The following is a 13,524-nucleotide window of genomic DNA, read 5'->3' as shown; positions in this document are numbered from 1 at the left end:
GTCAGCGAATGTCAGCCCAAGGGTGAACTTGAGGAGCAGCAACAGGGCTCTCAAGTGACCGTAGCATTGAAACTTGTTTCTTTACCTTCCTGTTTAATTTTTCTTTTTACTTTGTGTGTGTGTGTGTGTGTGTGTGTACACGTGTGTGTACGTGTACACGTGCCTCAAGTGTGGTGGGGTGGGGAGCACTACCCTCAGGCTCACATGTGGCATGTGTGTGCATATATGGTAAGAGAACTACTTGCAGGAGTTACTTCTCTTCTTGTGGGCTCTAGGGGTTGAAAACTCAGTCAAAGGCTTGGTGACAACCTCCTTTACCTGCTAACCTGTCTTGCCAGCCCAAGTTTTACCATTTTTTAAAATTCAGTATCATGCCAGGCAGTGGTGGTACACGCCTTTAATCCCAGCACTTGGGAGGCAGAGGCAGGTGGATCTCTGTGAGTTCGAGGCCAGCCTGGGCTACAGAGTGAGTTCCAGGAAAGGTACAAAGCTACACAGAGAAACCCTGTTTCCAAAAAAAAAAAAAAAAAAAAAAAAAAAAAAAAAAAAAAAAATCAGTATCAGTGGTTAGAGGAGGCTCGTTTGGCTGCATCAGTGTTTGTTTTACTTGTGGTCAGAATTTGTGTTTCTTGCTTATTTCCCTAGAGCTGATGACTAGAGACTTAGCTTACCATGAATCTCAACATGAAAACCTTTCCCAGGTGCTGATATGGTTAGTGTTTAGAACTCTGACTGAGCCGTTCATGGTGGCTCAGGGATCCAGTGTTATCAAGAAAGTAGGTTCGGGGCTGGAGAGATGGCTCAGAGGTTAAGAGCACTGACTATTCTTCCAGAGGTCCTGAGTTCAATTCCCAGCAACCACATGGTGGTTCACAACCATCTGTAATGAGATCTGGTGCCCTCTTCTGACCTGTAGTCATACATGCTGTATACAAAATAAATAAATAAATCTTTAAAAAAAAGAAAAAGAAAGAAAGCAGGTTCATTGAACTATAAAGAAAAGCTACATGAGAGACCTTGTCTTAAAAAAGACAAAAACAAAAAACAATAAAAATTATAGGTATAGCTGGGTTGTGGTGGGGCACGCCTTTGATCCCAGCACTCAGGTGGCAAAGGCTGGTGAATCTCTGAGTTGGAATCCAGCCTGGTCCACAGAGTAAGTTCCAGGACATGGAAACCCTGTCTTGAAACACACTCCTTCCCCCTCCCCCAAAAAAAGTTAAAAAAAGAAAGAAAGAAAAGCACAGTAGTCAGGTGTGGTAGTACACACCTTTTAATCCCAGCTCTCTTGGGAAGTAGAGGCAGGCCAGTCTACAGAGGGAGAAATCGAAACTGGTCACTTAGAAAGCTACAGAACTAACTCTTCTTTAAGTTAAGTGGCACAGTTCAAAGTAGACTGTTGGACTGTATTTTATTCATTGTCATTAGCCACCTGCTATTTACTTAGCAAGATTTGTTTTTTGTTTGTTTGTTTGTTTTTTGAGACAAGGTTTCTCTGTGTATCCCTGGCTGTCCTGGAACTTGTTTTGTAGACCAGCCTAGCCTGACTTTGAACTCAGAGATCCATCTGCCTCCCGAATGCTGGGATTAAAGGTGGTGTGTTACCACCACAGCCCAGCTATTTAGCAGGATTTTAAAGGGTGGTTTTTTTTTGTTTGTTTGTATTTTTTGGGAGACAGGGTCTCATGCATCCCAGGTTGGCCTAAATTCCCTGTGTAGCTGAGAATGACTTGAACTTCATTTCCTGTCCTTCTGCCTCTACTCTAGAATTGTGAGATTACAGGCATGCACTAACAGTTTGTGTAGTGATGAAGACTGAACCCAAAGCTATGGGTATTGACAGATATTACCAACTGAACTACATTCTTAGCACTTGGTTTATTTTTTGAGACAAGATCTCTTATAGCCCTCAAATGATAACTTTGAATTATTCATCTTCCACCTTTTAAGTGCTGAGATTATTGGCAAGCTCCACCATACCTTATTTCTAGCATTTTTGTTTGTTTGTTTGTTTGTTGCCTGTAGTATTTGTTCATGTTTTTTATTTGCAGTGTTAATGATCTAATTCAAGGCCTCATGCATTAGAGGCAAGTGCTTATCAATAAATTACTTCCCTCCAACATTGTAAATTGGACACATTCTGCTTGTCATGCAAGGAGCTGCAGTTGGGAAGCACCAGGCTGGGAATAAGAAAATCCAGTCCATTGGGATTAAATTTTGACTGAATTGACTACTGTTTCATGTGCTTTGAACAGAAATTCAACTCCTTCCTTCCTTCCTTCCTTCCTTCCTTCCTTCCTTCCTTCCTTCCTTCCTTCTTTCTTCCCTCCCTCCCTCCCTCCCTCCATCCCTCCCTGCCTCTCTCCCCTGTCTCTCTTTTCTTTTCCTTCTTTTTTTCTCCCCTCCCCTCCCCTCTTCTTTTTTCTTTTCTCTTCTCTTCTCTTTTCTTTTCTCTTCTCTTCTCTTTCTCTTCTCTTCTCTTCTCTTCTCTTCTCTTCTCTTCTCTTCTCTTCTCTCCTCTCCTCTCCTCTTCCTCTTCCTCTTCCTCCCCTCCCCTCCTCTCCCCTCTTTTCTCTTCTCTCCTCTCCCCTCCCCTCCCCTCCCCTCTCCCTCTCCCTCTCCTCCCTCTCCCCCCCTCTCCCTCTCCCCCTCCCTCTCCCCCTCCCTATCTCCCTCTTCCCCTCCCCTCTCTCCTCTCTCCTCTCCTCTCCTCTCTCCTCTCTCCTCTCTCCTCTCCTCTCCTCTCTCCTCTCTCCTCTCTCCTCTCTCCTCTCTCCTCTCCTCTCCTCTCTCCTCTCTCCTCTCTCCTCTCTCCTCTCCTCTCCTCTCCTCTCCTCTCCTCTCCTCTCCTCTCCTCTCCTCTCCTCTCCTCTCCTCTCTTCTCTTCTCTTCTTTTCTTTTCTTTAGAAAGGGTCTCACTATGTAGCCCTGGCAAATTTAGAACTCTGTGGACCAGGTTGCCCTCAAACTCTCAGAGATTTTCCTGCTTCTGCCTCCTGAGTGCTGGTACTAAAAGCATGTACTGCCGCACCTGGCTAGCACTTTTCTTTATAGTTCAGTGAACCTGCTTTCTTGACAACCCACTTGGTTGGATCCCTTGTGATGGAGGTTGTTGCCTTTGTGAACTTGTGTTCTAACTATTCTTGTTTACTAGTCTTTCCCATAGCAGTGAAGGAAGGCTATTATAGCCCCTGGCTCATAGTGGGGAACATTGGTGCTGCTATGTCCTACTGGTACCTGAATACTTAGAGCAGTGGTTCTCAACCTGTGGGTCATGACTTCTTGGGTGTTGTCAAATGATCCTTTCACAGGGATCATATAACACTAGCAAAATTACAGTTATAAAGTAGCAATGAAAATAATTCTATGATTAGTGTTCACATAACAAGGAACTGTAGTAAAGGGTTGCAGCATTAAGAAGGTTTAGAACCACTGGCTTAGAGCCTGATGATGTACTGTTGGGCTTAAGCCAAGTAAGGCCATCTTGTAAGCAAAATGGGGCACTCTACCCAGACAGCATGGCTACTCCCCAGTGGAAGGAGAGGAGTCCTCCACAAGGAAAATTGGGCTGATGGGAATTAGGAAAAGAAAAGTTAATGCTGAATAGATGACTAGCAAGTTTTCACTAGGGAAGGATGCCCTGGAACTAAATCTTCTCAGGTGATAACTTATCTTGGATGGCACATTAATGAGATGCAGAGGGCCAGATGTAGTATAGCATGATACCAACAGACTTGAGTCATTGGGCTCCTTGCTTTGTGTCTCTGATTTGGTGCTCTGCTGTGCTTTTGTTGGTGGCCATTCTGCCTTGACAGGATTTGCCATTCTGGTGTCAGAGCATGTGCATAGTGATTTTCATATAGATGATTTGATGCTTGGTTCTTTGAATATTGAGAAGGCATGATGCTCTCAGCTAAAACCAAGAAGACAACGCTACTCTTGATTGGGTTTTGAGTTTTGAGTTTATTATACTCATGCAGGCACTGTGAGCTCTTGGGCCTAAGTGTCCCAGAACGCTTCTTTGGCTTGGGCTTAGATGCCAAAGAACACTTTTGGCGTTTGCTTTGCTTCTTCTCAATTTTTTTCTTTCTAATTTACCCCTTTGTAGTGGAGATTGAACCTAAACCACTGAATTATGTACTCAGACCTCTTTTTTTTTTTTTTTTTTTTTTTTTTTTTTTTTTTTTTAATTTTGAGATGGGGTACAACAAGATGGTTCAGTGGGTAAAGGCACTCGCCACACATCCTGGCACCTGCGTTTGATCCCTGGGACCTATGTAAAGCTGGAAGGAGAGAACTGAAAGCAGAAGTTGTCTTTTGACCCCTACACACATGGTATACACACCCACCTTCCCAATAATAATAAAAACATCTTTTTAAAGGCTAGAATAAGCTGGGCGATAGTTGCACATGCCTTTAATCCCAGCACTCAGGAGATAGAGGCAGGCGGGTCTCTGTGAGTTCGAGGCCAGCGTGGTCTATAGAGCGAGATCCAGGACAGGCACCAAAACTACATAGAGAAACCCTGTCTCGAAAAATACCCACAAAAAAAAAAAAAGGCTAGAATAAATTTAAGACAATGTCACTGAGTTGCTTAGATGGACATTGAATTTAGTCTCCTAAGCAGCTGGGATTACAGGTTTAGACCACCAGACCCAGCCTCTGTTGATTCTTGGAGAAGATCTTTCTTTTTTTTTTTTTTTTTTTTTTTTTTGGTTTTTCGAGACAGGGTTTCTCTGTGTAGCTTTGCGCCTTTCCTGGAACTCGCTTTGGAGACCAGGCTGGCCTCGAACTCACAGAGATCCGCCTGCCTCTGCCTCCCGAGTGCTGGGATTAAAGGCGTGCGCCACCACTGCCCGGCTGAAGATCTTTCTTTTTATTTGCCTGTTGTGTGTGAACTTTGGACCTAATTTAGATTGGTTCATTTCCCTTTCTCCCTTCCCAGTGCCCTGAGGAATTGGGCATGTTAGGCTGATGATGTGCCACTGAGCTGCATACATTCTTAGCTTAATTTTTTTTTCTTTTAGTTTTTTAGACAGGGTGTCTCTGTGTAGCCCTGGCTGTCCTGGAAATCCATGCTCTGCAGACCACGTTGGCCTCCAACTCAGAGAGCTGCCTGCTTCTGCATCCTGAGTACTGGTATTAAAGGTGTGCACCACTACCATCTGGCAATGCCCATAATTTTTATTGGTTTTTTCCTTTTTTTTTTTTTTTTTGATTTTTTTAAGACAAGGTTTCTCTGTGAAGCTCTGGCTGTCCTGGAACTCACTTTGTAGACCAGGCTGGTCTCCAACTTAGAGATACACTTGCCTCTGCCTCCAAGTGCTGGGATTAAAGGCGTGCGCCAACACCACCCAGTCTGTTTTTGTTTCATTGAAGACAAGGTCTCTCATGTAGCCTAGGCTGGCCTAGAACTTGCTGTGTAGCCAAGGTGGTCTTGAACTTTCTCTCCTGTCTCCACCTTCCAAATCTTGAGATTTCAGGTATGTGCTACCTTACCTGGCCACTTTTTAAAAAAAAAAAAGGTGTGTGTGTGTGTGTGTGTGTGCGTGTGCGTGTGCGTGTGCGTGTGCGTGTGCGTGTGCGTGTGCGTGTGTGTGTGTGTGTGTAGGGTGGTGCAGTGCCTACAAAGAGGGAGTTGGATACTCTAGAGGTCGAGTTACAGGATGTTTTGTGGGCTACCTTACTTGGGTGTTGGGAACTGAACTTGAGTCTTCCGCAAGGTCAGCATGGGCTCTTAACCCTGGAGTCATCTTCCTAGTTTCCTTTTTATTTTCTTCTCCCTCCCTTCTCCTTTTCTTTCACAGGTTCTCACCTTATATACCTGGCCAACCTGGAACTCACTGTGTAGACCAGGTTGGCCTCAAACTCACACCTGCCTCTTCTTTCCCGTTGCTGGGATTAAAGGTGTGTGCCACAACACTGGATCCCTTTTTTCTTTTTGAGACAGGGTCTTACTCTTTTTTAATTTATTTTATTTTATATGCATTGGTGTTTTGCCTGCATGTATATCTTTGTGAGGGTGTTGAGTCCCCTGGAACTTGAGTTATAGACAGTTACGCGCTGCCATGTGGGTGCTGGAAATTAAACCTGGGTCCTCTAGAAGGCAGTCAGTGCTCCTAACACTGAGCCATCTCTAGAGCCTCTTGCCATCTCTCAAGCCCCCCCCCATCTTACTTTTAGCCAAGTGATCTTGAACTCAGTAATCCTATCTAAGCCTTCCAAGTACTGAGATTATAAGAGTGTGTCTCCATACCCACTTAATAACTGTTCGTTTGTTTGTTGTCTCATTTCATTTATATGTCTTTGTTTGTGTACATGTGCATGTAGCACATATGAAGGTCAGAGTACAGTTTGCAAGAGTCTATTCTCTCCCACTACATGGGTCCTGGGGATTGAACTCAGATTGGTAGCTTTTACCCATTAGTCTATTCCTCAGAGGCTTGACAGCCACAATGGGTTCTTTGTTGTTGTTGTTGATTTTCATTTTTTAGACTTACTGTTTTATGTGTTTGTGTGTGGCCATATGTGTATGAATGTATACCACATGTAGGAAGGTGCCCTCAGAGGGTATTGGATTTCCTAGAACTAGAATTATAGGTGGTTGTGAGCCTGATGTACCGTCTCTACAGCCTCATAGTTTTTACTTGACAGGTACGAAGTAGGATCCTGGCAATTTGCTGAATAGTTTGTCACTCGGGCCCAGGGGTTTTGACACACTAACTGGCAGTTCTGGGTATCACTCTGTTTGGTAGGGGAGCCTGACCCACAAGTGTTATTTGATACTGGTTTGGGTTTCCTGACAGGTCTTAATGAGCAGGACTGAAGTCAGCCTTGCCACTTGGCTGCTGGTTTTAACCCTCAACTTCCCAAATGCTCTCTTTCATTTAGGTTTGGTACCCTTACCATTCTTGGCTAGCTGTGTCCTTCCCTGTGCATAGAGTCTCTCCTGGATCTTTTCCTAATGTCTTTCTGGGGCCAGCCCAGTAGTATACTCCTGGTCAGGCTTGGTTGCTGCCACCATTGACATTGAGTGGACTTTGGATGCCATTCACAGCAAGAGCAATGTGGTGGCTTGGCTGGGTTCCTGCCACACAGCTCTCTCCACTCAGAAAACGAGATGTTTTAGACATGATGACCAGCCCTTGCTCTCCAGCCCCCTTGGAGTTTGCTTGAGGAACTGTTAGACCTGTCAGTTTCTTGTCTCTTTCTGGTGAAGGCTTAAGAAGTCAACAACCACAAAAACAAAAAAAGAAAGAAAGAAGAAATTGTAAGAGGAAGCACCCAGTAGGTGCATAGTTCTGAAGATTAACTTTGGGTCATGATTTGAGAGAGTTAGAAGCAGGATTGGGGATTTAGCTCAGTGGTAGAGCACTTGCTTAGCAAGTGCAAGACCCTGGGTTCGGGCCTCAGCTCCGGGAACAAAAGAAGAGAGAGTTAGAAGCTCCAATGAGAACATCTGGTTTCACTTGATCTTAGCCAAAAGGCCAAGAAGCTGTGAAAGAACATCTATCTAGTTTCAGAGGAAGGTGTAGACTGCTGAGCCTGAGTTTAAAGACACAGGTACAGGATATCTTAGACTGACTTGACCTGTGGTACATCTCTTCATGACTGCTTGTGACAAAAGACAGTTCATGCTTTAGTCTGGCCTCTTTGCAGCTCCTGTATTCTCTTGTTGTTGCCTTTGAGCATGGGTCTGAGGGGGAGAGCAAGTGCCTGTTGCTTTTCCTACCATTTTCCAGATGTCTAGCTGGGTCTGTGTAGTGAACTCTTCCTCCCTCCTCCCCCCAGACAGAGTTTCTCGGTGTAACCCTGACTGTCCTGGAACTCACTCTGTAGACCAGGCTGGCCTCAAACAAGATCTGCCTGGCCTGCCTTTGCCTCCTGAGTGCTGGGATTATGGGCATGGACCACCACTGCTATGAACTTTTATTTCTCATTCAATGACCTCAGAATGAGAAAACTGGAGACCCTTCTAGACAGTCTTAGTATACAGGTTTGGATTATCAGGAGGAGACTCTCAATGGCTGGGTGGCTCCCTGGCCCTTTTGGATCCCATATTTCTTCCTGGGTTGCTATTAAGAAATGTCTGAGCCGGGCGGTGGTGGCGCACGCCTTTAATCCCAGCACTCGGGAGGCAGAGCCAGGCGGATCTCTGTGAGTTCGAGGCCAGCCTGGGCTACCAAGTGAGTTCCAGGAAAGGCGCAAAGCTACACAGAGAAACCCTGTCTCGAAAAACCAAAAAAAAAAAAAAAAAAAAAAAAAAGAAATGTCTGGCATGGAGGCTAATGCGTAGCCCTGATGTTTTAAGTTCTCATGGGATGTACACTTTCTCTGTTTGATCCAGATCCGAAAAGGTTTTTTTTAATAATTTATTTTATGTGAATTTGTGTCAGATCCCCTGGAACTAGAGTAACAGACAGTTGTGAGCTGCTGTGTGGGTGCTGGGAATTAAACCTGGGTCCTCTAAAAGAGCATCCAGTACCCTTAACCAATGAACCATCTCTCCATCCCCCGATCCTGGAACTCACTTTATAGAGCAGGCTGGCCTCAAGCTCACAGAGCTCCATCTGCCTCTACCTCCTGAGAGCTGGGATTAAAGGTTTGTGTCACCATGCTCAGCTGACAGTGTATTCTAACTGCTGAGCCATCCCTTCCCTCTCACCCTCGGTTTTGTATGCTGTTATTATTTGTGTTGCATTCACGCAGACCGTGTGTGTATATGTGTATGTCAGAGGACAGCTTTGTGGAGTTCTTTTCTTTCCTTCCAACCTTATGTGGATCTCAAGGATAGAACCCAGATTGCCAGGCTAGTTCAGTAAGCACCTTGACTCACTGAATCATCTCAGCAGCACTCAAGAACTATTGCATTTGTGAATATCCAATGAAAAATGTAAAAATTATTTCTGAACTAGTAAGTAGAAGTACCTTTTCCATTTGAGCTGTTTTGATGTGCTCACACTTTTAATCTCAGGAGAGGCAAAAGGATCTCTGAGTTAAAGGCCAGCTTGGTCTGCATAGAAAGAGCCTGTCTTTTTTTTTTTTTTTTTTGGGACAGAGTTTCTCTGTAACAGCTTGGCTGCTGCTCTGGAAGTAACTCAAGCTTTGTAGACCAGGCTGGCCTCGAACTCACAGAGATCTGCCTGCCACTGCCTTCTGAGAGCTGGGATTCAAGATGTGGGCCACCATGTCTGGCTTGAGAGAGTCTTAAAAGAAAAAGAAGGAGAGAGAAAGTTAGTTTTGTTTGGGACTGGTGAGTTGACTTGGTAGTTAAAAGAGACTGCCTCTGAGCCTGAGGATCTGAATTCAATCCCTGGGAAAGGAGAGAAATGACTTCTATGAGTTGTTTTCTGATATCTGCAAACACATCATAGCACACACTGACCTATATATATATATATATATATATATATATATATATATATATATATATATATATAAATATACATCCCCACAAATAAATAAAAATGTAGTAATAAGCCGGGCGGTGGTGGTGGTGGTGGTGGTGGTGGTGGTGGTGGTGGTGGTGCATGCCTTTAATCCCATCACTTGGGAGGCACAGGCAGGTGTATCTCTGTGAGTTCAAGGCCAGCCTGATCTACAGAGTGAGTTCCAGGATAGGCTCAAAAAGCTGCACAGAGAAACCCTGTCTCAAAAAAATGAAAAAGATTTTTAAAAAAGTAGTAATAAAAAAAGAGTTAGGTTCATGGTGAATTTAGAAACCTTAGCTGAAGCTGGGAGTGGTTGTGGCACATGCCTTTAGTCCCAGTGGATTATGTGAGACCAGCCTGGTTTATAAATGAAGTTCCAGGACAGCCAGGGCTACACAGAGATATCCTGTCTCAAAAAAACCAAATAAAGAAAAAAGAGAAAGAGACCGTAGCTTAATAAGCTCACAAACTATATTTTGTGGAATTGATTATCTTCCTACTGTGTTGTGACAGTGGAGGATTGCAGTACTGTTAAATGGAGTGATGAAATAAGGCCTTGTAGAATGAGGTGTCATAGAGAAGCCATAGATGATGAGTGGGAGGTGCTGAGATTCCCACCAGATACCTGTGGGTTTCAGCCCCTCCTCGGGCATTTAGCCTCCTGAACAGCTTCTGTTAGGTACTGTAGACACATCTCAGTGGCACATGATTGCAAAGGTAGGATGGGGATGGCACATTGAAGATTCTAACACTAGGTCTTCCTCTGCCCCAACTTGTTCTTCTAAGCCTTTTTATATCAGAAGGGGCAGGACCATCCTGCCCAAACCCTGCTCGCCCGCCCACATCAGTCGGCAGTGGCCCTGTTCCTATTTCTATGTAGAATAGTGTTTATCCACATCTCTACTTGCCCTTCTCATTGCTCTCCTGCTGGATCACCACAGGAACCTCCTGACAAAGTTTTGCTTTCCCAATTTCCCTGTTTCAAAGCAGTTCTTTTTTTTTTTTTTTCCCTCTCTTGAGACAGAGTTTCTCTGTGTTTTCCTGGCTGCCCTGGAACTTGCTCTGTAGACCAGGCCGGTCTCGAACTCAGAGATCCAACTGCCTCTGCCTCTGAAGTGCTTGGATTGAAGGCGTGCACCCCCACTACCCAGCTGGCAGAGCAGTTCATAAATATACCATCCCTTCTACCAATGCTGCAGAGACTTCCCATGAGCCCTAAGGTATCCACCATACTATCTGTACATGTACATGCCTGTCAAGAGGTGGCCTTCTCTGCTTTAGTCATGCAAAGCTGCACAGTCTGACAGAACTCCATGGCATCCACGAAGTACTATGGGTAGAGGTCAGACAGAGAGATGGGGATCAACTTCAGTCCTGAGCTCCCAGGCCTTGTGATGCTAGTACCTGCTACTGCTTTGGTGGGTTTGTGAATGGGAAGCACTGACAGACTATACAGGACTGAACACTTTATGGAGGCCATTGGTGTGGACCATGCTAGCTTGGCTCTTACCCCACAGCAGGGGTTGAAGAGAGCAAGGTTTATTATGTATTTGGCACAGGTTGCTGGCATGTATACATTTCATCGTGACGTAAGTATGGTCTCTCCTGGAATTAAATTGTACTTGTAGATCAGGTGCATGGTGACTCTGCCTTTGTGTCAATGTGCAAGTCAAATCATGAAGATTCAAATTTGGGCTTGGTGTGGTGAAAGCAGAGGCAGGCGGATCTCTGAGTTCAAGGCCAGCCTAGTCCTACAGAGCAAGTTCCAGGACAGCCAGGGCTGTTACACAGAGAAACCCTGTCTTAAAAAAGAAAAAGAGAAGAAAAAAGAAAAGGAAGGAAAGAGGGAGGGAGGAGAGAGGGAGGGAGGAAAGAAAAGACAGACAGACAGACAGAGAGAAAGAAAGAAAGAAAGAAAGAAAGAAAGAAAGAAAGAAAGAAAGAAAGAAAGAAAGAAAGAAAGAAAGAAAGAAAGAAGGAAATTTTGGCCTGTGCTCTATGGATCTGTCAATCTTATTACAATCTGGATTTCATATATATTAGTTTACACTGCAGCTCTTGGTTGTAGCTGAGTTGTAGGAGTTGGTTAATCAGATCCTGACAGTTCTTCCTTCAGCCTGTCCAGTCTAAGGCTCTGTGCCCTTGTCAGTTTTGCTACAGTGTATCTCACCAGTAAGAACACACCACTTTGTGGCCATATCACCCTCTTAGAGTTATGAATTCCAAAATGTATGTGATCTACAGGAATATTCAGGGTGTCTCTTCAGTCACTTCTGTGGGGCAGGCAGTTATCTGACATTAAACATGGATAGCTTCCTACCACTTAACTAGACATTTAGTGCATGGGTCGAAGCCCTAGTCTTCCCCATCCCTACACCCAGATCCCAGCATTCTGTAAGTCATTGGTAAGTCTAGAAATGAGTGCCGTTCTTGTTTGGTTGGGTGGCAGTCAGCTCATACTGCATGTCTCTGGCTGGGTGGGTGCTATTCTCATCCCCTGCCAGCCAGGGAAGTTCTGACTACAGTGGACCTCTTTGAGCTCTGTGCTCTTTTAAATAGTATATAATATAAATTTATTTTATTTTTTTCAGGAGGGTATTGATCTTCTCCAAATTGTTACTAATACATCTCTAGTCTCCTGGGCATACTTTTCTCAGACAGATGTTCATGCATCTCTATAGAGTGCTAAGTTTCCCTCTGCTGTCTTTTATCAGGGTTATTTCCCCAGGGATGTTCTTTTGTAGCGTTGGCTGTATGGTCTTTTTTTTTTTTTTTTTTTTTAACCTTTTTAGAGCTTTATTGGGGGGGGGGGAGAAAGGGAGAGAGAGAGAAAGAGAGGACAGACGGAAGGAGAGAGAGTGGAAAGAGAAGGGGCGCACAGAGGGCCCACCTGCTTTTTAGGCTGGGACACCGTTGCAGGCTGGTAACGTAATTAAGGACAGAATCCTTACATCCCAGACTTTCGCTTATTATAAAAAAAGCAGGTAGATGGGAATAGGGGTGTCGTTCCTCTCAAAAACTGCTTCCAGCTGACTTTTGGACATCTGTTGGCTCTTGGAATGGAGAAGGGGAGTCTTTCGAGGTAGACAGGCATTGTGGGATGCTGTCTGTCATCCGTTTGCTCTGGAGACATGTATCCCTCTTGGCTGTGACTGGGAACTTATTGTTTGACAAGATGCTGGTGACACAGAAAAAAACTTAGAGAAAAGAATCATTATTATTTTATGTTGACATTTATCTGAGGTAGATCCGGCCTGTCCCTATAGATTTTGAAACATGTTAAGCTTTATCAAGCTTTATTTATTTAAAATAATCTGTCTCTGATAAATAATCTGTTTCCTTTATTAGTTTGGTATCTTTCTCTATTTCTCATATTCTTGAAACAATATGTGTTTATAATTAGAAAGTGTTTTTTTTTCCTTCTGTGTATGTATGTTTGCATGTCTGCATACATGTAGAGTCCTGAGATTGATATTGAGAGTCTTTTTTTTTTTTAAAGATTTATTTATTTATTTATTTATTATGTATACAGTGTTCTGCATGCATGTGTCCTTGCAGGCCAGAAGAGGGCACCAGATCTCATTACAAGTGGTTGTGAGCCACCATGTGGTTGCTGGGAATTGAACTCAGGACCTCTGGAAGAGCAGTCGGTGCTCTTAACCATTGAGCCATCTCTCCAGCCCGATATTGAGAGTCTTAAGTGCTTTTTAACCTTATTCATTGAGGCACGATCTATCAGTTGAACCCAGGGTTTGCCAGTATGGCACTGAGATTATAGGCAGTCTGTTACACCCACTTCATATTTACATGGGCTCTGGGGATCTGAACTTCATTCCTCACTTTTGTGAACAAATGTTTTAACTTTTGAGCCATGTCCCCAGTCCAGAAAAGTATATTATTAAAAAAAAAAAAAAATTGAGAAGACTGAGAGATGGCTTAGTGGTTGAGAGCACTGATGCTCTTCCAAAGGACTTGGGGCCATTTCCCAGCTCCCACAGCTTACAATATCTGTAACTCCCATTTCTAGGGGATCTGATGCCCTCTTCTGGCCTCTGTGAGCACCACACATGCACATGATGCTCAGGCATATATG

General features: G+C 44.1%; 1 protein-coding gene across 13 annotated transcripts in view; it reads left to right on the top strand.

Moving 5' to 3' along the window:
• Positions 1 to 13,524, top strand: part of Axin1 (axin 1) — a 68,847-nt gene that overhangs the window by 14,436 nt on the left and 40,887 nt on the right. The window lies entirely within an intron of this gene.

Source organism: Peromyscus maniculatus, chromosome 8, assembly GCF_049852395.1.
Source record: "Peromyscus maniculatus bairdii isolate BWxNUB_F1_BW_parent chromosome 8, HU_Pman_BW_mat_3.1, whole genome shotgun sequence".
Lineage (NCBI taxonomy): Eukaryota > Metazoa > Chordata > Mammalia > Rodentia > Cricetidae > Peromyscus > Peromyscus maniculatus.
This window is presented reverse-complemented; position numbering and strand designations above follow the sequence as displayed.